The following is a 24,503-nucleotide window of genomic DNA, read 5'->3' as shown; positions in this document are numbered from 1 at the left end:
ATTCCAGAATTGATGGGAAGAATATTGACATTGGCTTAATAAATCCTTCCAACCAGAAAGAGCTGAACAAAGGGAAATAGCTTGCGTTTTTCCTTGTGGACCTGTTCCATAATTAAGAAGCTTGGGGCAGATTTTAAAGCCTGAGAATTCCAAGACATGCATCAGTTTGTAATTCCTCTGATCATTTCTTCTCTCAGAGTGCCCCTCTACCATCTAAATGCCTTTTAAAGTCTGCCCCTTGAACATATTGTTCTCTGGCAATTTATCTTTGTGCGTATCCTTTTTGATATGCAGGAAGCTTAGATATACACTGATGGCTAAAAGTGATGGGCTGCAAAAATAAAGCTTAAACTAAGATGAAATCAAAAAATGTGGAAAACTACAGGGTCAAGGCTGCCTGAGCAGCTTGTTTCAAGATTAGTGGTGTGCAAAGTTAAGTTTTTAAGCCAGCCAGCCTTGAGTCTAGAGCGCAAATGATGTGCACTTGAATTCAGCCCATCACAGACAGCTTAGCACCGCTTGACTGCCAGAGCCAGACTGATCTTTGTAATGATTGTTAATATCGGTTGGATAATAAGCTCATATGTGAACATCACACATAATCTTGATTAATACTTGTGTAACAGTGCAGTAGCAGGATAGAGGAGACATCCAGGATGGAGACGGGGAAGGAAGCACTTGCCACTCTGTGATTGATACACGGTGTGGTATCGCTCCATCTCACTCAGCTGCATGAAGAAAAGGAAAACAACACTTTCTTAAGAGACATCCAGTTTTTCTGAGACAGGAGTATCCGGAGGACAACACAACAATAACGGGGTCTGCCATGCTGGGAAAAGATGGATAAATGCTTTTTCAGCTATTTATGGCCACTCAACAATGACCCTCAGAGGCACATAGAACAACCCTTTGCAGTTTCCCCAATCTTGCAGGTAGAGCTGTAATTGATAAGACCGACAAGATGATCTTTAAAAATACATCTTTACAAGTAGATTTCTTCCTATCCAGGGAATTAGGGTAAGAAGGTAATTTTCTAACCTCCTCTCCCTCTGCCAGCCATTCTGTGCTCTGAAGGACGAGCCCACGTTCAAGCAGAATGGGATTTACAAAAACCTTCACAAGCACAAAGGATTTTTGCTAAACCCTTCTCCCCTCTTTTTCATGTAGAGTTTTGCCTGACTCTTGCTCCTTTTATTCTCTCTTCTACACGATACCTCTTATCTCTCCCTTGCTCGGTTTCTGTGACTCTCCCAAATCTGCCTGTCTGCTTGGCCCATTTCCTCAGCTGTAGGCACAAAGCTCTGCTCATCGGTATCTCTCAGTCATGAAGCATCAAGCTTAGGGCACTTCTGGGAAAGATGCAAGGCTATCTCATCTGCCTACCTGGAATGCCATAGTCAGAAGGGATAATAGAGACATTTGGGAGAGGAACAGAAGCCCTCCCACACAGCAGGCAATTGTGCTTATGAATGTTGTCTCACATGGAAGGAGTTCTACTCTATAACTGGATGGACCCGTCATCATGGCAGCAAATAAATGGTGAGGATGGGTGAGAAGGCTGGCTTTCAGCCTGACCTGAAAACCATTTCTGATCTGCAGGACCTCAAGTGCTTTGACGCTGGCTGCTAGAGAAAAACGTGGCTCTTGCATGTGAAAAGGGGGTATTAAGGAGAAAGCTATGGTGCACTAAAGGTCTGAAGCTTTGCTTCACTCATTTTCACCTCTCAGTGAAAATCCCCTCTCCCCAGATTATAGGGAACACAGGTCTCTTCCAAATGGCTGCTTGCTCAAGAACAGTTTTCCATCAATTGTTCTGGCAAATGGTCCCTGTGGAAACTGCTGAAAATTCTAGTACCACTGCTTTAGAAATGGCCTTTTCATAAGCAAATAGCAAATTATCCTGCTATCTTCATGGGGCATTGTTCAGTAAATAAAGAGCACTGACAATTGACACAAAAGCCAGACATCCAAATTCCAGAAGGTAAAAGAAAATTCCTCTGTATCGGCCCTTTGATTCCACCCCAACACAGTTGAACTCTGCCTACAGAGAAGTTCTATTTAAAAACCAACAACAAAATCGCCTTTTCTTTCCTTTGTACATTTTCCTGCTTTGTGTTAGGACTTGAACTGACTTTGTGGAGTCGTTGCAGTTACTGCTAAATGATGTATGAGAAGAAAAAATCCTGTCCTTCCCATGCACCAAAGAATACCGGCAGCTCTCAGCAAACCCAAGTATGCTGCTTGTTTACATCAAATCCAAACTCATCGAGGAAAGATCCTGAACTGAAGGATAATTCTCATCCATCCAATTACCTCTATTGCTACTTCAAAGGAGACACAGCTCAGGAGAGTCACTCTTTGCCCCTTCATCTCCTCTCAGCCCATCTTCAGGTTTCAAAGATTTTATGTTTAAAGGGCAGGTTTCAAAGTTATGAGGGTAAAAGCGTGGGGAGGGGGATTTCTAAAGGCTTTGGTGTGGTTCTCTCTGACACCACAGGCAAGAATTCCTCCAAAGACTGATCTTACAACCTGAGAAGCCATTGGCACAGTTGTAAAAACCAGAAAAAGACCCCACGGCAGACACTGTGAGCCAGGCTTGGCTGCTTTCCCTCTTAAATTCACCCTCTCTTGGTCCAGTGGGAATCCCAAGCTATTCTGTACCAGTACTTGATTTTCATGGTAATTAAAGACTTCATTGTGTAGCCATAGAGATCTCTTGTTAAATAAGAAAACATAAAGATTAATATGATGCCCTATTCCCTGTGAACACCCCAAGATGCAGTACCTACAAGTTGGCTGTTAGACTGCTACAACAGCAATTGCTGAAGGGAGACAGGCTGGCTACTGCTCACTGGTTGGCTTGCTCTCAGCTACAGGTGAAACTGCAGCCTCTGTTGTCACAGCTGTGCTGATTCCAAAGCCCCGGAATTACATCTGTGCTTTTCTCCCTCCCTGCCATGCTGTTTGATTAGGGGAAAAGTCAGCCCAGCTCTGCTCTCCTGCATTTAAGCATCTTTAACACACTGCCAGCCAGCTGACAAAATGACTCTGAAGCATAAAACGCTCCCCCTTCTCAAAGCTGTGTGTAAAGGGCAATGCAGGTTTTTTTGTTAAGGTGGTTTTTTTTACTCCCTTTTAATGCTTAAATGAGTAGCCTATTCTTTCAGAGGCTCCTTCAGTTAACTACCTCCTCTAACACGCTGCTCCCCTATACAGGCATGTAAATAAATCACCTCATTTTTCCCATGTGAATAATACACTGACATTTAATTCTAACTAATGCTTTAGGGGGTAAAAGATAGGAAGAGCTGGGTCAGAATAAAAGTATTCTCCTGCCGTTTGGAGAAGCAAGGAAGAGACAGATGGCAGCTTTCCCTTCTTTCTGAAGCAACAGTATCTTAAAGCTCCTGGATGCTGTATTCTTAAACCTATAAAGAGGTTTGAAAGTGCCTGTGTGTGAGAGGCTGGCAAGGGTGAGCTTGTTTATGGGAAGTATTCCTGCCCCTATAGAAAAGGCAAGAAATGGCTGGGACATTTGGACATTTTTGCAATGCTCTGCACCGATTTCTATTTCAGTTCAGCAGCTGGGTATTTGAGAAAATAAAGAAAGAAATTCCTTTAATCAAACAATTCATCCTAAAAAAGATCACCCCTGCAAATGCTCCGCGATTATTGCTTTTGATTCCACATCACCTTCCCCCTTGCCTCCCTGGGGGTTTTAGAAAGCAAGCTGGAAGAGCTTGAGCAGAGTGATCCTTCACCTCCTTCCTGGCCGTTCTACTCCCGCAAGCTGCTCTCCGAAGGGATGTATGGGCAGACATGGGAGTCAGACACAAAGAAGCCCGAAGGTAGAAAATCCATCCAAAGCCAGCATAAAATGCTGGACACAGTCATCTCCTCAATGCCCAGCTCCAGCCAGCAGTGCTCTGCTGCAGCCTGCCACAACCTGGACAGGACAGAACCATCCTGCAGTACTCCTGTTTCTCAGGTTCTATTTCAAGGTGAGTCACGTCCTGCCTTCCGTGCTGTGTAGAGCTGTGATGTCTGTCCACAGAAATACCCAGTCGGCTCACGACCCACGGTGTCAGAAACTGTATGAAAACAGTTTTAGTGAGAAAAGAGAGTATGGAAAATGATTAAAGGTGCTTGGCAGGAAACTCTTTGCACCTTTTTTAACACTTCCTGCATCATTCAGTTCTTCTGTAGCTCACGAGTTTGGATTTTATCAAAGCCTTCAGTGACTGAAAGCTGTTGCCAGTTCTTGCTTGCTCCAAGTAGCTACTGTGGTCTAGGAACAAGTACAAGGAAAATTACCACTTTAATTAGCTCCACTGCTGCTGCTCCGTGGTGTTTCCTTTGCCTCCTCTGGCCTGTGAGGTTGGTTCCGGATCACTCAGAGGCTACACAGATCCATCTGCACAGGCCTGTAGTGCAGGCAGAGTGAAAGCAGCTCTCCTACTCTCACCCCCTCCTGTCCTACACATGGGAGGGAAACTTAGACATCAGACTTTACACATTGTACATTCTTCATGTTTGTAAATATACATATTTTAATATGTAATAAGATTTTATCATGAGAAAGGCAAATTACTACTTCAATTCTACTGGCTATAGGATGGATAATGGACTTTGAGCTATGTTGCTGTCACTCCAGCATCCCTCAGAAACATTATATTAATTCAAATAATGGAAATAAGAAGATTGAGATTTGCTCTGGAGCAGATCTTCTGGTCTACTGACTAACAATTGCAATAGTTTGTTTTTGACTGAGGCTGCCAGATCTCAAAAGGTTTACCTTGCAGGTGTCCTTAGAGCAGTAAGTAAAACCGAGGTACTTCACAATGCACCTGATTGCATCCATACAGAATTGTTTAGTGCACTTTAAAGACCTGAGTCTGCCGAGCTCCTGGTGCGGGAAGACACTGAGGGAACAAGGTTTTCTGTGAGAAGAATAGAAGTGACTTTCTGTTTGCAAGAGCTACGCTGCCTTGCTGGGCAAGCATCTCGCCGTTTGAGTTCGTACGCTCGTGTTTACCTAGAGTTGACGTGGTTGATCTCTGTGCCATCACACACAGATATGTACATCAACCTGTGTTTGCATAAAGCAACCTTGCTGTTAATTAAGAAACACAGAAAGATTGAGTCTGGATTTACGCTGCCAAATTAGCTAAAATGTAGCGTATTCTATTCTGTACAGGTTATTGAATAAGGAATCCCATATTTCAAACTTGCATTTAACATCACACACTCATGCACAATCAACGTGGACTTATAATTACAACATAGGCATGATGCCAGCCTTCCTAGGTGACATTTATATTTTTGCCAAGTCATTAACCTTACATCAAATTCATTTTCCATCCACTGTTCCTCCTGAAGGCTCAGGCTATTTGTTTGGTCAATCAGTTCTTGTAAATCACAGATCCATCTGAGCCCTGATCGTAGTTTTGCCACTGGAACAAATCACAGCCCTGAACATAAACTCAAGAACAGCACTGCCTTTTATAAGCTAAAGAACAGGTACTTCAGGAAAGGCTCCAGCTTTATATAGCCTGTACCTCTAAGAAAGTGTATACAACAGAGGTACATAAGGGCATTGACTGTAGGACCATTTGTTATAGGTAGCCAATACAAGGTATAAACTCGTTTCAGGTGTTTTTAAAGTATCACATATAAAACACTAAAGAACGTACAGCTATCTGGCATTCTTGTGAGAGCTGGAACATCGGACGTTATGTATAAAATATTTAAGAAATGCAGTTTTGATGTGTTATTTTCCATGGGTTTTTTGCCCGTAAGTGGAGAGTTGGATGGGATTCCCGGAGAGTCTCTTTTATAGATTCTGTTGACAGCTCTACAGATCCACTTCCTTTCAAGCCCTGTTGGTTCTCTTTTTAAGGAGAACACAAGCCAAAACAAAACTGGTACAACCTTCTGCAAACTTTATGAAGAAAAATAAAAGAAACTCTGCCTATAGAGAAGTTTAAGTTTAAGCACTTCATTTTTATGTGGTTTCATTAACCCTGGGTGCCCTGGAGCACTATGTACAAACAGAAAACAACAAGAAGCAGGGACTTTAGCCCTCCTACAAAACCTGTCCCTAATCACTGACACTGAGCACAGCAGTCTCACAGAGCTGGGCTGCTGGTAGGTTTGGATGTCTTGGAGACAATCCATGACAGATAAAACAACATATGAAGCCTTTCTAAAATCTATACTCCATTCCTTTTATTTGAACTCCCACATCCAGTGGCTCAGAAACGTGAAATGACATGATCAAACCCAAAATATCTAGTCATTCACTATGACTTTTTCTGATGCACTCCTCACCCTACTGTTGTGTGTGTCAATTGACTTTGCTTTTATTAGGAGTTATTAGGGTAGTGACTTTCAGCTCATCACTACTAAGCACCTACTGTTCTGCAAATGAGACCAAAGAGCAGTATGCACTGTCTGGAGGAGGAGTGGAGGGATGGAACAAAGACTTCTGGCTCCTGCTATGAGCTCTGCTACTGATTTTTCACATACCACTTGGCAAAACTGTGTAACTTCCTTTTCCCCAGCCTGATACTTAACTAGCAAACTGGTTGTGACAGTCCATGTCTAGAAAGCAGTTTGAGATCCATGGGTTAAATGTTTCCCAATGTTTCACCTCCTGCAACTGCCAAGTAATATTAACAGCTATAATCTCGCTGTCAAATATTAGGTGAAGAGGTAGAGAGGGATGGGGAACAATCAATAACAGATTTTCCACCTCCACAGTCTTCTAAATTTATGACCCTCACCATGAGTTTAGTGGGGGTTTATGCTCATTGGTACAATTGGCACAATACAGGTTGAGAAATCCAGGTATCAGCCTTAAATCACAATGCCGGTGCTACCCAGAAGGAATGAAGGAAGGAGGAAGAATTCCCTCTCCTCTCCGTTTTAATTGCCATTCTCCTACCTCACCAGCTACCCACTGCAACATCAGTCTCAATTAGCACCCCTGATGGATACCCTGTTGCATGAATAATTTATGTCTCACATGCCAACAACTTCGTAAGGGCCTGAGTTACGCAATGAATCTGAAATCTTTCTAGAGTTAATTCACACAAAGGCGGACCCCATGATGTTTTATCTGCTCCTGTTCACCCAGTTCTGAGTGAAGACACAGAAAAGCTGGTAGAGTTCCCTCTTGCCAGTGATTTGGACTCTCTGCAAAGCTCACTACAAGCTGGCAGTGTGGCACCACGCCATTGCCAGCATCAGTTTTAAAAGAGCTTTATCCTGAGTCACTGATCCTGTTGTATCAATCCCTGTAAATAATGGTTTATGGTATTACTCAGGTTTTACGTGTTAGGACAACCTCTGCATAATGTTGTCAGTACTGCAGCATCTGCGGGAAGCGGAGTGAAGAATACGGTCTGCATCTCAGCTGAAATAGCGAAACAGCCACCTAAGAAATGATGTGCTTTACATTTGGCAAGTCACCTGAACAAAAGGATTTTCTAAGTAAGTTTTCCCATTCAGCCATCTATCGCTTGCCTCTTTAACTCCTATTTGCAAACACCTGCTCACACCAGGCTTCTTTCCATGGTCCCAAATGTTTACATGAGCAAGGTATCCAGAGGCAACTTGTTTCACCTGTGTAAAGGCTCATACATTACAAAAACCACCATAGCCTGCCTCAAAGCCTGGCAAACAAGCCCCTCTGTTCCAGGATCCAATCCGTCACAGACGGAAGCCAGCCTCCCTCCATCCATCAGCAGAGCCACGCTGATTTCCAGCAGCTGGCAATCTGGCCCCATATGTCTTAGCTGACCAGGCACAGAGCACAAATAATGAGCAGTCACAGCAAAAAGATTAATGAACTCTAGCCCACAAATCACCCATGCAAATGATCCGGGGATTACTAGTGCTTGTGAACCCCGAGCACAACTGCAGCTTCTCGCACAGCGTACAATGAGCCACAAAGCCCATGTGAAACAACGCGTATGTGACAACCACAGTGGGACAGAGCCATTATCACAGGATTTCAAACCAGCGAGACAAGAGCAATGCATACAAATCCGATCAGGAGATCAAACGCAAACTTTGGCTAACAAAAAAAGTGGGGAATAATCAGTTTGCTAAGAAATGGTATTTTAGGAGGGTTGTAACCACCCATGAATTCAGATTTAATTTGATAAAACTGGTTTGGCTCTAAACAATGGAGGAATGTTTCCAGCACACGCAAAATACTTAATTCTGATACTTTCCAAGGAAAACGTTGTGGCTTTTTGTCTTTCAGTGAGACTGAATCTATTTATGTTTGAATTCCTTATTTAAAAATGGTAACAGAAAGTGTTTATCATCTTGGAAATGAAATTTTGGACCAAATTGTTCAAGCTTGGATGAAATTTGGATCATCACCCATCATAAGAAGAGCGATACATGTATATATATGTGCACATGGACCTATGCATGCTTTCCTCTCTACTGGTTAGGCCAGTGAAGTGGAAATGACCCATCTGACAGCTCTACACAGATATTTTGGCAAAGCTTCACACCCAGAACATGCAAATATTCCATTTGCTTTTGCAGATCCCCACCCCTTGCACTATGGCCCCTTCCTCCCGGCTCTGCATGATGGGCTGAACAGACCTCATGGTTGCGCAGTGTTCCCAGAGGTGCGCAGGCATTTTGGACTGCACCAGCCAGGACGCTTTGGATTCTCCATGGTAAGGCAAGCATGGAGAAGAGCAAGATGCCAGGCGAGGGTTGAAGCTATAATTACACCAGGCTGAGGCAGGGGGAATCGGGCGGTATCCAAGAGGTTGCAAAGTACGGAGCGAAAATTGAAGCTGAATTTTGAAGTTGCTAAATTTATATTGCTCCCCTGAGGCACCAGCCTTCAGGGATTGCTGCTGTGGGAAATAAAGTGGAAGGGGAACTTGCTTCTGCTCTCCTGAAAGCCTCCCTGAATGTGCTCTGGGGAAAGACAAGGGGACAGAGCAGGACTGACATTGCAACAACTCTCTCCAAAGTCTGGAGTTTAATCTGCCCTAAAATGAAGCAATTTGCCACTGCGTGCAAAGCACTGCTCCTGACCTTTAACATCTACAATGTATATATCAAATAACATATATTCAGTCATATTCCCCTTTCCCCTCTCCACTTACGGAATATTGCAGAATACGTATGGAAATAATCATGCAAAAAAACCCCAAGCAGTCACTGAAGATTTTCCACCAAACAGGATGCAAACCTCTCGGTTAACAGCAATGTCACAAAGAAGCTGTAAAACCCCCAAAGTCATTTCCTCCTTCTAATTCACAATGACATTAACAAGATCTGAACCCTGACCTGCAGGTGACTAAATTATGTTGCTAAGCAACTACACTTTCAAAAAAGAGAGAGAAAAGGAGTGAATGGTACACGCATGCCAGGCTGCTGGAATGGGGTGGATGCGCTTCGTGTCCCCATCCAGAGCCCCAGATCCAGCAAGGGAGCTGCTCCCCCTCCACTGCGGGAAAGGACCGCGATTACCGACAGCTCCAAACACTGCTTTGGGCTTTTTTTTCCCTTCCTTGAGAGTCCACACAGGGAGGTACACAGCTAAAAATGACAACATGAAATATAGCAGCCATTTTTCTTTGGAGAAGAGGTGCTTATAAATTCACTTGGTCCAAAGTATCTCTCGCTTCGGCAATACATCAAACTATGCAGCCCCATCAGTCTGAATCAATTAGAAATTACTCGCCAAGGAAATTACACTGAAAAGCTTTGATTTGTTACTGGAGTTTGTTACTGTTCCCTTCAATCTTAAAAGACTGAAAGCAAAAAAGTAATAATGTGACAGTGATAGCGAAATGTAACTTTCATTGAGATTGATGGAAACCTATTTGCCACAATATTTGCTTTTAATAATTTAATTTTTCAAACACGGCAAAGACAGCCATAAATATTTGATTGTGAAGTTCTTCCAATTTGTGGTACGTTGGCTTGCTCAGGTTGCCAATCTTTCCAGCATTTCTATATTTCATTCCTAAAAATAAGCCTACCTACCATATGTTCATAACTACCTTTTTACTTTGCCTTCCAACCATGTTCTTTTAACTTTCATCTGTTGCAGGTTAGTAACCTTTCTACAAAAGGCACTTCAGGCACTGAAAGAGAACACAGAAGGATGACTCCCTTAAGAAAATATTATGTTTTTCACAGCTTTGGTTTAGTTTTGAGTTCTGTAAAAAGGGCCAGCTCTTGCTGACATGAAGGTCACTGAGAAAACTTGCAGTGATTTTGGTGGGAGCAAGGCTCGCTTCCCTCATTAACACTGCTTACAGTTACTGCGAGCACTGGGTTCTGCAATGGGCCAAAACATAATATGAATACCAGCAGAATTTATGTTAATCATAGATAAAGTTTCGAGCCAGAAACATTCCCGGTATGGAACAGGTTTGCAAGTCTTTTTAGACCCGAGGACTTGTCCGCTTTTGAGGATGCAAGAGGAGATTAAGTTGCACAACTGGACTTTTCCGATACGACAGTTCCTACAGAGCTGTGTAGAAAACAGGCACTAACCTTGTCACTCTTCACCAGGTCTTCAGCCATATCTTACATGTAAGGAAGGGTATGAGCTGGAACAGCTTTTACCTCCTGTTATATTCAGGTGGTTAACAAAGCAAGGGAAAACACAGCAGGCACTGCTGCGAAGTGTTCGGATTGCTTGGGTTTACATACTGAGAAAGACACTTTCACTCCTTGTTGATGAGTGGATGCTACCAGCTTCTGCTTGGCTGCCTCAGCTGGGTATTAAACTGGGTCCTTCTAGGGATGCCAGCTACAGATTTTCAGGTAAAATGAGTGTCCAGTGAGCCTTTCTGACAGGCTGGCTGCCTTCTAGGTGAATTACTGTAACTAATACCTGCAGGAAGTTCTGGTGCTGGAGATACCATACCAACATCCTTCCTGCTCCCAACCCCCTACCATTCTTGACCTGATATCCTCATGGGAGGATTAAAATAAACAATGTAGTACAAGGTAGTAGCGTATAATGTTAACACTGAAAATTAAGACGCATGCAATCTAAAAGCGATTCTAACGTAAGGTAGTGTCCTAGGTAAATGTCATATTCTAAGGTGTGTCATTTGTAGAGAAAATGGCTCAGAAACTGAAAGGCAAGACAAAAGGAAGAGTCAGGTCGAGTTCTTTTAAAGGCTAGTACGGAGATGACAAATGTAGTTCAAATAATGCAGGTGAAGAATGAATCATAATTAATGACCAAGGCCTTTAGTTGTTGGTGCTGAATGGGGGAAAAAAATGATGTTTGAAGCTTTATACTGGCATAGAGTGGAAATTATATACAATCCCTGCTAAGTGCCTGATTTTGCTGCTAGAAAATCCTTCTGACTGAAATGTACTTCAAAGTAAACTACTTTAGAATTTCTCTGCACTGTTGGATGCCCAAGCAAAGGTCATTTTCTCCCTCTCTCTGTGCATCATTTTAGCAATTTTTAAAGGTTTTTTTCTCTCCCTCTTCTGCAGTTTGCTTCTATTTTTCTACACTTCAGAGGGTCTAAACTGAAAATTGGATAACTGCATTTGGAAAGGAAATGCAAAATAAGGAGCCTACAGTGATTTAAAATGAAGATGTTTATTCATCGCGGGCCTTTCCCTGCAAGGCACGGGCCACCCTCTTGTGCCATTGAACTCAATAGGTGCGCAGGGGTTACAGAGTAGTAGCCCCGCTGGGAGCCTGGGGCTGGAACCCAGCTCTTCCCCTCCTCCCACTCACAACCCAATTACTCACAAGATTTACTTTTCCCTACAGCAAATTCCCACCATGCCCAGTGAAAATCCTTCATCAAGGAAGCTTTTTTCTTAGCGTTTTGGGATTCTCTGGCTCTAACAGCTTTCTCACTCACTCGGTGTATTTCTCCCTCTCCCGATAATCAGAGCACCGATACAACACCCTGGTTAGAGGCTGAAAGGAGAGTTTCTCGCTTTGGTTTTAAACACATCTGCTACTAGTAAGAGTGAGGAGCACTTAAAAGGTGGCAGTGTTTGGAACGAAGCCGAGGGCTGTGTAGGGGAAGTACGAGGCATGTCATCCTCTTTGTTGCTTCAAGACAAACCCCAGCCCAACCGTTCCAGAAACAGCAGAAAGTTCTTCACGGCATCAATTGGGGTACACATCAGTGTAGGTACAGGCAGCTTACATCTCAGTGCTTCAGCTCTGCTGCTCTCTGCCTAGGACACTCCAATTTATCCTGCCTGGATATCAGAGGTACCTGGGCACTTTTCCCTCCCCACCTATGATATATATGAGCAGCTGATGGAAACACATGATTAAAACCTGTAACAACACAGCGCCTTAAGAGCTCCTCCTCATAGCAGGACGAGAGTGCTCCTGGTCTACAAACACGCCATATAACAGCAAAGCAGCATTAGCTGCCCTGATTTAATGACTGCTTCAAGACTCCCCCTTGGACTGCTATCAAAAGAGCTAATTCAGCTGAAAATTGATGTTGCCAATCTCCTTCTTACCCTGAGGGGATAAAAAAGCTAGTGCTAACCCACATCTTACCAGGTACCTTAGACAAGCACCAGCACCACCAGTCCCTGAGCATGCGAATGCTCCCTTTGGCAGCCTTCCACACCACAGGCACTCATAAACCTGCAGTGAAAAATCCCATTCCTTCATTTTCTTTCCCTGATGCACAAAACAAGAAGAAGCTTTCGACCAAAGCAGAGAAGGAAACACCAAGGACAAAGAACGGTTCATAGTCATGAAGAAAGGACAACCATGCACGTTTTAACGCCAAGGACTGCTGCAAGACGTGGCTTTAGGTTTCCTTCTTGCTATTTGCAGCCACAGCAATATGACTTTTGTCTTGCAAAATGGCATCGTGTGTTGCAAATACAGCGTGTCCTGAGGCCTTTCAATTTTTTGGGTGGAATAGGAAGTCGTGCTTGCATGGGTCTCTGCGCTACACTGACAGGAGGCAAAGAAAAGGGAAAGAAATAGGACGAAAAGAAAAACTCTTCAGGGCAAGCTAGTAATAAAAGAAATGTGAAGGGTTTAAACTGGCTGGGGCATTGGCACAGCACTGAGGGAACCTGCCTTCAGTTTGCAATTTCTGGTGCAGTACGATCCTGACCAGCTCTCTTCATCTCTTCCTTCTTCCATCTTCTTAAATCAAAACCGACACCACTAACCACCTTTCCTTATATTTGTGTTGTGAAGACTAATTCATTATTAATAACTGAGAGAGGTTCAGAAACACAATGATGTGTGCCGTATGAGCCGGCAGAAACTCTTCTATCCCCCTTGCACCATGCTTCATACAGAAAGAGATAAAGGCGCTGATTTCTAACAGGAGAGCTGTGACTGCTGCAGATAAAGGTTCCCTGCAGACTAAAGAAGGCACTATTTGAAGGTATTTAGTTCTATAGCTTTCCTTACACAGCCATCTTTATTCTACATAAAAGCATATTTACAGAATCCAGGCTTCAATGTGCTATGGAGTGGCAGGGAAAGGAACTTGTTTTCCCCCTTTTTTCCACCAGTTTTCCCCCTCCAGGCTGATCTGCTCTATCCCCTGCTGCAAGCCATTCCCAGGGGCAACGGTGCACTCTCAAAAAGCCACATAAAGCCCCCATTCTCTAGAGCACAGGCTCATGTTACTCCCTGCTTCTGAAGCCATTTTAGTTTACCTAATAGCAGCTTGAGTGGATCATGACTTGAAACCTGGATTTGTCCTTAAGAAAACCATGTATCAAAAAATAAATCCAAAATCTCCCTGAGAAAAAGCACAATCCCCTGCTGAGCACCCGTGCAAAGGATGTAGAAACATCACGCACCACGTTTCTAACTGAATTAGTGGAACTCAGTGACACACAGTGGCAACAGCACCCATGCAGCAACAACTACTGTCCTCAGCCAGCACGTATAGACAAGAACCCCTCTGTGGGAATCAGGTTGGACTGATTTTGGGAGCAGCACACAGCGGTGATCAGGAAGGCCTAGGAAAGGTGCTGGTCATGGAGAAACCCTGGCGGAAAGGGTGTCCTGCCAGCCCAAACTGTGTCTCAGAGGGAGGACGAAGGGATCATTTAGAACTTTATTTGGAGTTAATTCTGCCTTTTTGCAATTTCTTCCCATTTCTTAATAATTCAGTTGTCAAAGCCTTGGTTTCTTTCTCTAATTTAGCCAAAAAAACCCCCTCAAAATTAGTTTTAGTGGTGCAAAGCTAAGTTGGAACATGTAGGCAGTGTCTGATGGCTGCAATAGCGGCTGGAGGTTTTGGCACTTCAGAACTCATAGAACAAAACAAAACTAAACTATCACCCCTGAAGAGCTTACAGAAAGCTGCTCTGCGGATGACAAGGACAAGCAGTGTTCAGACAAGTACAAAATATCTTGTGACATTACCAAACAAGCTGAGCATTTACAAGGGCAGTGGACCAATGCTTTATCAAGGTGTTCAAGATCAGGACATCAATGGAGCTTTGAGCACCCTGCTCTAGCGGAAAGTGTCCCTGTCCATGGCAGGGGGCTGGGACTGGATGAGCTTTAAGGTCCCTTCCTACCCAAACCAGTCTGGGATGCTATGGTTTTCCTGATGTTAGATTAGGCTCCACAGGAACAAGGACGACGCAGAGACCAAAGGCAAGCAAATACATTCCAACACTTTGTAAATGCAAACACTCCTCCTCACAGGATTTATGCCAGTTGACATTAGGATTAACTTATTTCTTAATTAGGATTACACACACTTTACCAATAGAAAATGAAAAGAAATCCACTGCCTGATGAAATACTGCCCTATATGCCATCTCATAGAGGTCATCCTGCAAATCTCCATTCAAACAGGAAAAGGTCGGTGGTGATACACGGGCTGACCTCCAGTCATCTGGAGGACTTTCTGCTCTTCTGGTAAGGTGAGTGGTTTGGAAAGTAAATGCTATCACCTACATGGTAGGTTCAGGGGCAGGAACAAGGTCCACTGTGATCCACACCTCCACAATTCCTGGATAATCACAGAATGGCCAGGGTTGGAAGGGACCTTAAGATCATTCAGTTCCAACCCCCTCTGCCATGGGGAGGGATGCCTCACACTAGACCATGTCACCCAAGGCATCAGAGCTCTCATGCCTACAGCTAATTTGCCTAGTACTGCAGTGTGAAATGGTAGCTTGGGCAGAATCCAAAGCAGTATCCTCATCATAGTATCATTTCTGTAAATAATACCTCTAAACTCACCGGAGTGCCTAGAAAATTCCCTCTGATTTATATACACAGAAATGGGATTAAATCCTCGAAAAAATCCACACCGCATTTTATAAAGCTTCCTGCTGGTAAAGAAGTTGGTGATTTTTAATTAGTACTATGCAGACATGGGGCCAGACATGCAATGTTCAATAAACCAGTTTTTACATCAGTAATGAGTCTTAGAATATTAATGCAGGGCCTTCAGAAGTCAGAAACAGAAGAGTGAATGTGCAGGGATTCTAACATTACCCCTAGGTGCATGTGAGGAGCAGAGATATTTAACAACCCTAACAGTGTAAAGTTTAAAAGAAGACAGCAGTGGAGGTGGAAATGTGTATTTCGCATGGGTTAATAGAATCAGCTGCAGGTAGATTTCAGAGGATTATTTCCTGTCTTTTGAGAAGAGATTTCTTTTGTGGGCATGATAAAAATTGTTAATGTGTTGCTGCTGTTTCATGCAAGGTGAAAATTTCACTTTAATCACTTTCAAATAAATGCGAAACTCAACCATTACTCCTTTCTAATAATACTGAGGAAAATAGTTCACACTAAATCTAACATAATGAACACAGCATGTTCATAGAGAACCGAGTGTTCTGAGCTTAAGTCCCCTTTAATCCATAATTCCTTTGGAACTACATATTACATCCACATGAATACCAAAGAGGTTTACGATTAATGTTATTTTAATGAATAATAAAAAAATTGATGATGATTTACACGGAGTTATTTTCAGGTTCTTTCACATGAAGATTTGTTGGTTAGAGACTCTAATATATATAAAACAGAGCACACGCAACCTGATTGGGATAGTAAGGCTTTTGCAAAACCTTCTGAATGCATGGTTGAATCGAGCTGAGAAGAGCTGCAAGCTCTGAGAGGCTCCCTGTGCTCTTCCCTTTCCCAAGCTGCACTGATAAAGCACGGTGAGAGATGCATGTCCTCAGGAGCAGTGACTTTGCAAGCATGAGTAGCTGGACCTGATTCTCACCTTGCACTGGTTTGGCTCCAGGATTCCTACCCAGTTACATGGTGATACATGTGAGATGAGACCTGGCCATAGCATGCATCACAGTGCAGAGGAATGCTGGCTCCCAGCTCCCGCCCTTGAGCAAGATGCTCAGCTGTTCTAAATGCCAGCAAGGTCACTGGCAATTAGTTACACCAGCACAACAAATGACAGCAAGACACAAATGCTGTGATTTCCACAAGTAAGGGGCAGTTAAAGCGCTTTCACGTAAAGACTGAAGCTGGAGATTCCCAGTTCCTCAGCACACTTACACTACAAACTTTAGGAGGGCTTTTACAGCAGCCAACTTGGATGTGCAGGCACTGGAAGCCACCCTGCAAATGCTCTGCGCATGGAGTGGGATTACAGTGGCTGGTGATCCCGAGGGCTGTGGTTCTCACCCTGCTCTCCGGTGCAGAGCTCCAATCCTGGCTGCCTCTCACCGCTTCCTTTCTTGCCTTCTAATCTGAGACACCGGCTCTGGCCAAATCTGTTTGGCTCATCTTTCCAAGAAAGTCAAGAAAGTGAAAGAAGGGCTGTGAAGCAGTGATAGCACAGCATAAGCCTGCATATACTGTATCCAAATAACCTATTAATGAAAATCCTTTGGCAGCTGTTTAAATGTTGTGAGTGGAGAAATGTCTGCAGTGAGAACTCCGCGGGATCCCTTCCTGAAAATGCCATCACCATGTTGTTATAATTACAATAACATCCCCTCCAATGCCAGCTATCTTTATGAGGTACCAACACTGAACCTCTTCGCAAATCACTGGGGTGCAAATTACTTTTCTAAACCATTTTTGGAACTGATTTAACCATCAGCTTTCACACTGGAATGAACTTTCCCAGGCAGGGACAACAGTTGTGTTCCTTCCCCCAGGCTCTGTGCTAGAGGCTTCTGTTTAGTTATCAACACCTGGCTGGCTGCTGGAGCTCATTTGGTATGCGCTAAATCATATTCTATAGTGATCTTTTCTTGATGCTTTTGTCACTTTGACCAAGCAAACAAACAGCCACCGTAGTATCTCCCAGGGGAACTCCAAATGAAGGGTTAGTCTGGTAAAAACACTGTAAGAGTAGAACGCGGAAAGGGGGGAGTTGGATATGAATGCCCATCAAAATTAACTCAAGTTGTACAATATACTGTAAAGTAACTAATTACTCATTCACATTTTTAGTGTGCCACTGTGAAAGCTTCTCTCTGGAGAAAACGTTATGGTGTTGTCTGCTTTCCTACATGTCCAGAGTTGAGCTCTAGGGCCAGTCTTACCAACCCTCCTAACTAGAGCTGCTATCAACCCCTTCCTAACGTCATTATTTGATGGGGTTCACTACTTCAGAAGCTGAGAGAAGCAGTCTGCAAAAACTGCACTCTTATTAAGCACAGTTGGTGTCTGATCCCCTAACAGTTACTCATAGCCCAGGGACGCCCAACCTACTTACCTCTTCACTAAGAGAACCTGGAAACATCCCTCTCTGGAGCAAATGTGCTGAGGCAGAGCCTGATGGGTACAATTGCTGAGTCCTCTTCCTTAAAATAAAGACCCCAGGAGGATCTTGACTCTCTAAACATGAACTAGAGCAGCCTGCTTTTTAACTGGAGGTCTGCTGCACAAAACAGAGCCAAAGACTTTGAAAGCAGATCTCCCTCTGCCTTCCCTTCTGTGTTGTTCTCATCACAGAGAGTATTCACTGGCTTCCTTTGCTGCAACAAGCTATGTGCAGGTGACAGAAAGCCAGAGGGTATCTGAGGGACCAGGTCTCCCATAGGCTGTGTGTCTCATCTGCTGGTTCTGTGCAGACAGCTCGGTGCCTTTGGGTGTTTAAAACCACACTATGTATCAGTGGTTAGATAACCGATTCCCACACTTTGTACCATGCCTGAGTCCTGGCTTCTCTCTGTTCTTCTCATCAGTTGCCACCAAAATCTCTCATCATCTCTCCGTGCCCTCTCTGTACTGCAGGAGCATCCCTCAGGTCTGCCGGAGTTCACAGAGCTCATCTGGCCAAACTGCAGCAGATGGTACCGCAGACAGAAACAAGCCCCCCTCCTTGCTGCCTACCTACACTCTTTTAGAGGACACAGTAAGCTGCAAACAAACAAGGAAAACACACGCCAGGACTCTCAAAGGAAACGAACAATTTGAAGCCTGCTAATGAAATTTCACAGGTCAAACACCCTCAGTGCTGATCATACCCTCCCTTTCCTTTGGAAAGGACCAAATAATCACATACTAGTGGCCAGACTTTCTCCATCCTCCTTCCCATGCATTCTGCAAGAGCTTTAACAAGTAAATGGCTACTGAAATAATCACAAAGTATTTTAATAAGAGGGGGTTTATATTCTATGATTCAATACATTCAGTCAATAAGCTAAGAAGCAGAACAAGACCTGGGCTGCAGGAAACAGGAGCAGCTTTTCCTGATGCCAGAGAGCTGCTCAATTTACCCTGGATTTTCTGAGGGCACAGACCATTAGAATGGAGAATATTTAATATCTGGAAATACATCTTCCTGTAACTTTTATATTGCCACTTCAGCCATTTGGCCCTCTCCCAGTTCTTTAAATTACATTAGATTTCTAGAACAACTTGGGTACTTGATAAATAAAATGCCATTCCTGTGCCTCGTAAGATGCCAGTGTATATCTGCTACTAAGGGCAAAGCCATCTTTCAGAAATTTAGGCGAGCACACCCCAGAATGGCTTTTCCTGTTAGAAGAAAAACCAAACCACATTTTGTTGCAACTGAATGTTTAAACCTCTTGTTCTCAATGTTTAGAGCCATAAAAGATACATAAATGTTAAGGGAGACAAACAAGCAAACAGACTGTGTGTGCACTGGATGAACTCATTATTCCACCATGACCAGCTGGAGACCTGCTGGTTTGCAGCCAGCCCCTCTCGTATCTGTAAGACCAACACAGAGCTGATGCAAGTTTCTGCTGGATGGGCTGCATTCACAACTGGTTTGCTTCTCCCTAGAGGGTCCGTGTTCTTCCCTTCACAGCAAAAAGCAAGAAACTTTGCTCACTATCTCCTGCTAACAAACAGCTGACAACTCATTTCCCATGCATGACAATTATCCAGTCTGGCCTTCCAACCATCATCTGGGCTGCTACAGCCATCGCCAGATCCAGAGATCTGATTTCTAACAGAGGAACATCAGTGGCTTCTATTTTAGCATCAATGATTTCTGCACTGGTGCTTCACCTTCAGTGTTTCGCTATCATCTTTGCCACAATCACGTTTCAGCATCTGCTGTGTCAGCATCATGTTTCAGCATCAGCATTTAACCATCAGCTGTTCCACCATATGGCATAAGAAGCATCAGCAACGTAGCAATTAAAACACATACGACAAGCAAACAAAAAGCACTCCCTTCCACCCCCCATTACCCTTTATTCATGCCATAGCCACCTCTCCCTAGGACAATACAGCCTTTCTCTGCTTTATTCCAGCAAGAAATACATTCTGAAGCGAATAAAAACCAAACCCAAACAACTCAGTTCCTCTAGGCAAATCTGAAAGACTCTCTCAATTTCCTCTGAGGTTCACTGAAGCATTTTTAAGGTCCTGTGCTATGAGAGCAAGTTAAGGGTCACCGACTGTCATGCTTTTAATCACAGCTGCCATTTGGCATGGGAGCTTCCCTGCAGCAGTGACAGGAAGCCTCCTGGAGAGCTGGAGTGAATTTCCAACTACCACAATCTTTTACTGCTTTGGAAGAGAAATGTAGGACACTCTTTAGATGAAAGTGCTGCAGAAGGACCCAATTCCTTTTGCAACCTTTTAGTGTGCAGGACAGGCTGGTTGAAGTAAGCACCATAAACACAACTGTCCTTGTGACTGGGCAACGTTTTAGACCAACACTGAAATGATGGATAGGCAGAGAAGTCTGGCAAGAGTCTGTCTGAAGATGACGCAGGAGTATTCCATTAGTCACGTCATAGAATCATAGAACGGACAGGGTTGGAAAGGACCTTAAGATCATCTAGTTCCACCAGGTTTTTTCAGGTGGCATTAAACCCTCCAACAAATGGTAGCGAACATGGTCCTTTTGGGGGGTGCGTGATTTAACTCTTGACCAAATAAATGTGATACCTGCTTAGCTTACAAGCAATTATCTCTCACGTTTGCTCTGAGTAAAGAGTGCCATTTTCCACCTCATTGTAAAAGCTGACAAATGCAGATTTTGTAGGCTTCACTTTGAGTGTGAAATTTCCCACCACGGTGCCTGTTTATCTCCAGAAAGCTGTAGCTAGGTAGATATCTTCAAGAAAAATGCAGCAGAAAGGGAAGTAAATGAGACACGGGGCTTTCCACCATTGTGGTCAGAGTCTAATCACTGCTCCCCATGCTTCGGAGAACAGTCAGTATGAATCAGTAGTTTTCCGTTTTATAGTACATCGAGGGAAAATGTCGATCTTTGGAAACCACTTAGGAGCAAAGAAGCTTGAACTGAGATTACCAGAGCACCAGAGAGCTGGCAAAACCCACAAATGAAAGGACAGCATAAGCTGCCCTCTGATGGCGTAAATCACAGTTAGCGATGCCACAGACACTAGTGTCAATAATTTAAAGGAGGAGGATTAGTACAAAAGCTGTCAAAATGTACTCTTTGTATTACCAGGTCTCCAACGATGCAACCATCTTATTTGATGCAAAGTTTTAGATCAGAAACCTGAATCCGCAGCAGTAAAGGACAGTTAGCATTAGTTTAGTTGACAGTATGCTAGTCTCTAAAGCCACCAGTTTCACATGAAGGGCGTTAGATGAAAGACTCCACATAGCTGGAAGCCTAGTTTAGATGTGAAGACATCCAGAACAGCAGTGAGAAGTGTCTGTAAAGATACAGTTCAATGGGAATTGAGAATTACCCATGCCAGTTTTATGCTGTTATAAAGGTATAGTTACATTCCTTCTAAGTGGACTGGTTGAAATGAGGGATGGCCACAGCCACTCCCCAGAATAAAACCCAACAAGATTCTATAGTTACTGCCAGGCATTTAACCATGCCTCATAATGAAGACATTTTTCCATGTAACTATGCTCCTGGAAGACCCAAGTTATTGTCATTGTATGGATTACAGGGATTTGACACTTAACGTGCCTTCGGAACCAGCTGGTTTCTGAACTTTCTGGAATGTATGCTGCTATGTGACATCCCAGTTAATTGGGGAGGGGAATCCTAGCAGCTTGTTACTAACCATTCTGTGAATAGATCCTTAAGGAGCCTGAGATTTTCCATACCCAGCAACACTTGGTACTGTAACACACTGGATTTTTCTTCCAGAAAATGAATCCACCATGCTTCCCAGCCAACACAAGCTTCGGTAACCAGTGGAGCCTGCATCTGCACTGCTGATCACTCCAACCCTGTAAATCGTAAACAGGTCTCTCACATAGTGAGAAGGAGCACTTCCAGCTGTAATGCTATTAACCTAATCCCTGGTGGTTATTGCAGACACTCGTGACACACAGCTTAGCAGATACCAGAAAACACAGTTTTTCCTTCGTAAACTTGGAGCTGATCTTTGTATAAGCATTATTAAAACCAGTCGAATTAATATGTTCAAAGTCGAGGCTTTGGTGCCCAGATTTAACAGTGGGCTGTATCGATCTTCCTGGTGCATAAAGCCATTGATACAACTTTAATGTATTAATGTATTCAATTAATAAAGCATTGATGCTACCCGCAAGGTGCATGCAGGATTCAGTGTTTTGCACTTAAACCCGTACTACAACATTTTCCTTATATGCAATTCAAATTCATCATATTCTCTTCACTCTATGCATCTTTACTGCCTTTTCCACCCTGAGAAACACAGGGCAAAATCATGGCCAAACTAAGTCAGAAGATACCAACACTTTAAATCTTCTTATTTTAAGTGTATTGATAGATTCGCATTTATTATAAGTAACTTCTAGATCACTGTTACAATGCAAAGGCACAAAAAAGTGGCAGGAAACAGGATTTAACTTATCCTAGTGCAACTGAATACATCTATGATTGCCACAAATTGATATTGTTCCAAAAACAAGTGCCTTGAACCTATTAAGTCTCACAGGTTTCTAGGGGGTGAAAAGATATTAGCCATTTGGTTCCAAAATTGCTGCCAAGGGCTTCAGGAGAGAGGTGTTTCCTGCGGCCTTTCATGGAAACTCTGGTTTAGTTGGTTTCTACTGCTTTTCTTCCATTAAATTAAATTACTTGAGACTGGAAGTTCTCTGTTTGCCTTTTTTCTAGGGAACTGTAACTCCCACAGATATAATTCTTGGCCGTCTAACTGCAGAAGACCAGAAGCCTCACAGATGTGATATGAAAACCAAGGATTATCTCAGGGATAAATAATGATACACTCTGTTCCTCCGTCACTTAGCAGTGCAGACTCCACTCTTACTAGGGCCAGCTAGCTGGAAAACACAGCTTTGAAGCTCCAGTACCAAAAGCCTGTGCAGTGCTTTGAGATACATGAGAAGTTACTGGTTTAGATGTGAAATGTAAGGTGTTTAATGCACTTACTGTGGGTTAGACTGGCAAAGATTCGCTTAGAGAACCGATTCCATGACGGCTGAGTTGGGTAAGACTGCCAGATGCTTGGATGAAGCTCTCGTGTGAGGAGCACAGTGGAGGTCTCACTGCTGCAGGTAAGTTATCTTAGAAGAAATCTATGCCTTCTAACAGCTGTAGCATCTTACTCCCTCCTCAGAGTGAGGGACACGTTGAAAGGAGAGGAGGCAAAGCAATAGGAGCAGTGCCTCAGAAGCAGGGTGAATGCCAGCATGATTCATGGTATGACACAGCTCCAGGAGCAAACCCTGCTCAAAGGCAGACCCGAGACCTGCAGGTATGAATTCACAGCACCCCAGTGTTCTAATGTTTCATTAGCACCTGAGCTGACAGTACAAACGGAGCGAACATAAGGAAGAGTGGAAAAGCAAAGCGCCCAGAGCTCTTTGTTACAGCATCCCCTGTTTTGACTGTTGTGCTCTCTGTAAATCTGAACAAGAGGATGCTTTTCTCTTGCGAGAATCAGGCATTTAGTTCTCGAAAGTGGCCCACAGAAGAGGCTTCCCTCCAGAAAAAGAAGGAACATTCTTGTAATTTTAAATTAAAGTGCACAATTACTGTTCTTTATTGTTGCCAGTTAAAAGAGATTTGCTACACTTGCTTACATACACATACAGGAGCTGAAAGAAACCGGCAGATTCTATAGGAAGGTTTCCTCCTGAGAGGTGTGAATTTCACAACAGCAATAAAACTGTTTGCTGCAGAGCGAGAGCTATGATTTAAACACAAACAAATGCTTACTTCCCTTCTGATAGCATTTTCCTCAGCTCTTTCTGACACGCATAAATACACTGCTTGGGAAAAAGACCTGGAATATTGTTTTAAGATAAGATAGTACAAGTTCATAGTAATTAAGTCAAATTCTCTTTCTATGAAAAGAAGTGAGTGAGCAGGTTTCCATGGTAATTCCTTTCTTACCTTTTAAGACAAAGGACAGCTTAGAGCTACAGAATTAAGTCTTTTTCATCCCTTTCTTCCCATGCTTATACAGAAGCTGTTTCGGTTTTTTAAGCCATCAGAGGCTCATCTTTCCTGATACATCCAGCTTCAAGATCAATTTCTAATGCAAATTTGCATTAAATGTTTCCCGATTTAAAAAAGAAAGACAATCAAAGAGTTAAGGAAAACCCTGATTTTTCCCAGCCAAATGATGTTCAGGTTAGCACTGAGGGGGCACGAGTCTAACTGGGAGAATTTCACCTAATTATTGAGTTATTCCAAGGCACAGTATCAGTGAGCTAATTGGCGCTGCAACGGGAGGAATTTGGCCCAATGTAAATTCACCTCTTCCCCATTGTTAAGACTGCTCAAAAGAATGTTTTTGTAACCTATTTCTGAATCCAACCATTGTGTTTCATCCTGATTTTCTTTTGATTCTGTTACCATGTGAACAGTGAAACACACATATAACCACAGCTCATGATTTCAGAATGTCAACCAAGGGGTATTTTGTGCTTCAGAACTGATTGGAGTGACTCAGAGTGTGCTTTGAAAAAGTCACATGTGTGTTTAGATCTAAAAATTAATTGGGGATTAAGGCACCAAGAAGCAGGGAAGGGAAAATTCTGATCACCTCAAACTCTAGACAAGAACTTTGCTTTAAGAAAACCTTTACTATGAACCCAGTCTTAATTGTGGATTAGATCCTGGACTGAAGTCAACTTGATTCATCCCATTGACTAA

This window comes from Lathamus discolor, chromosome 9 (assembly GCF_037157495.1).
Source record: "Lathamus discolor isolate bLatDis1 chromosome 9, bLatDis1.hap1, whole genome shotgun sequence".
Lineage (NCBI taxonomy): Eukaryota > Metazoa > Chordata > Aves > Psittaciformes > Psittacidae > Lathamus > Lathamus discolor.
Note: the sequence above shows the minus strand (reverse complement) of the source record.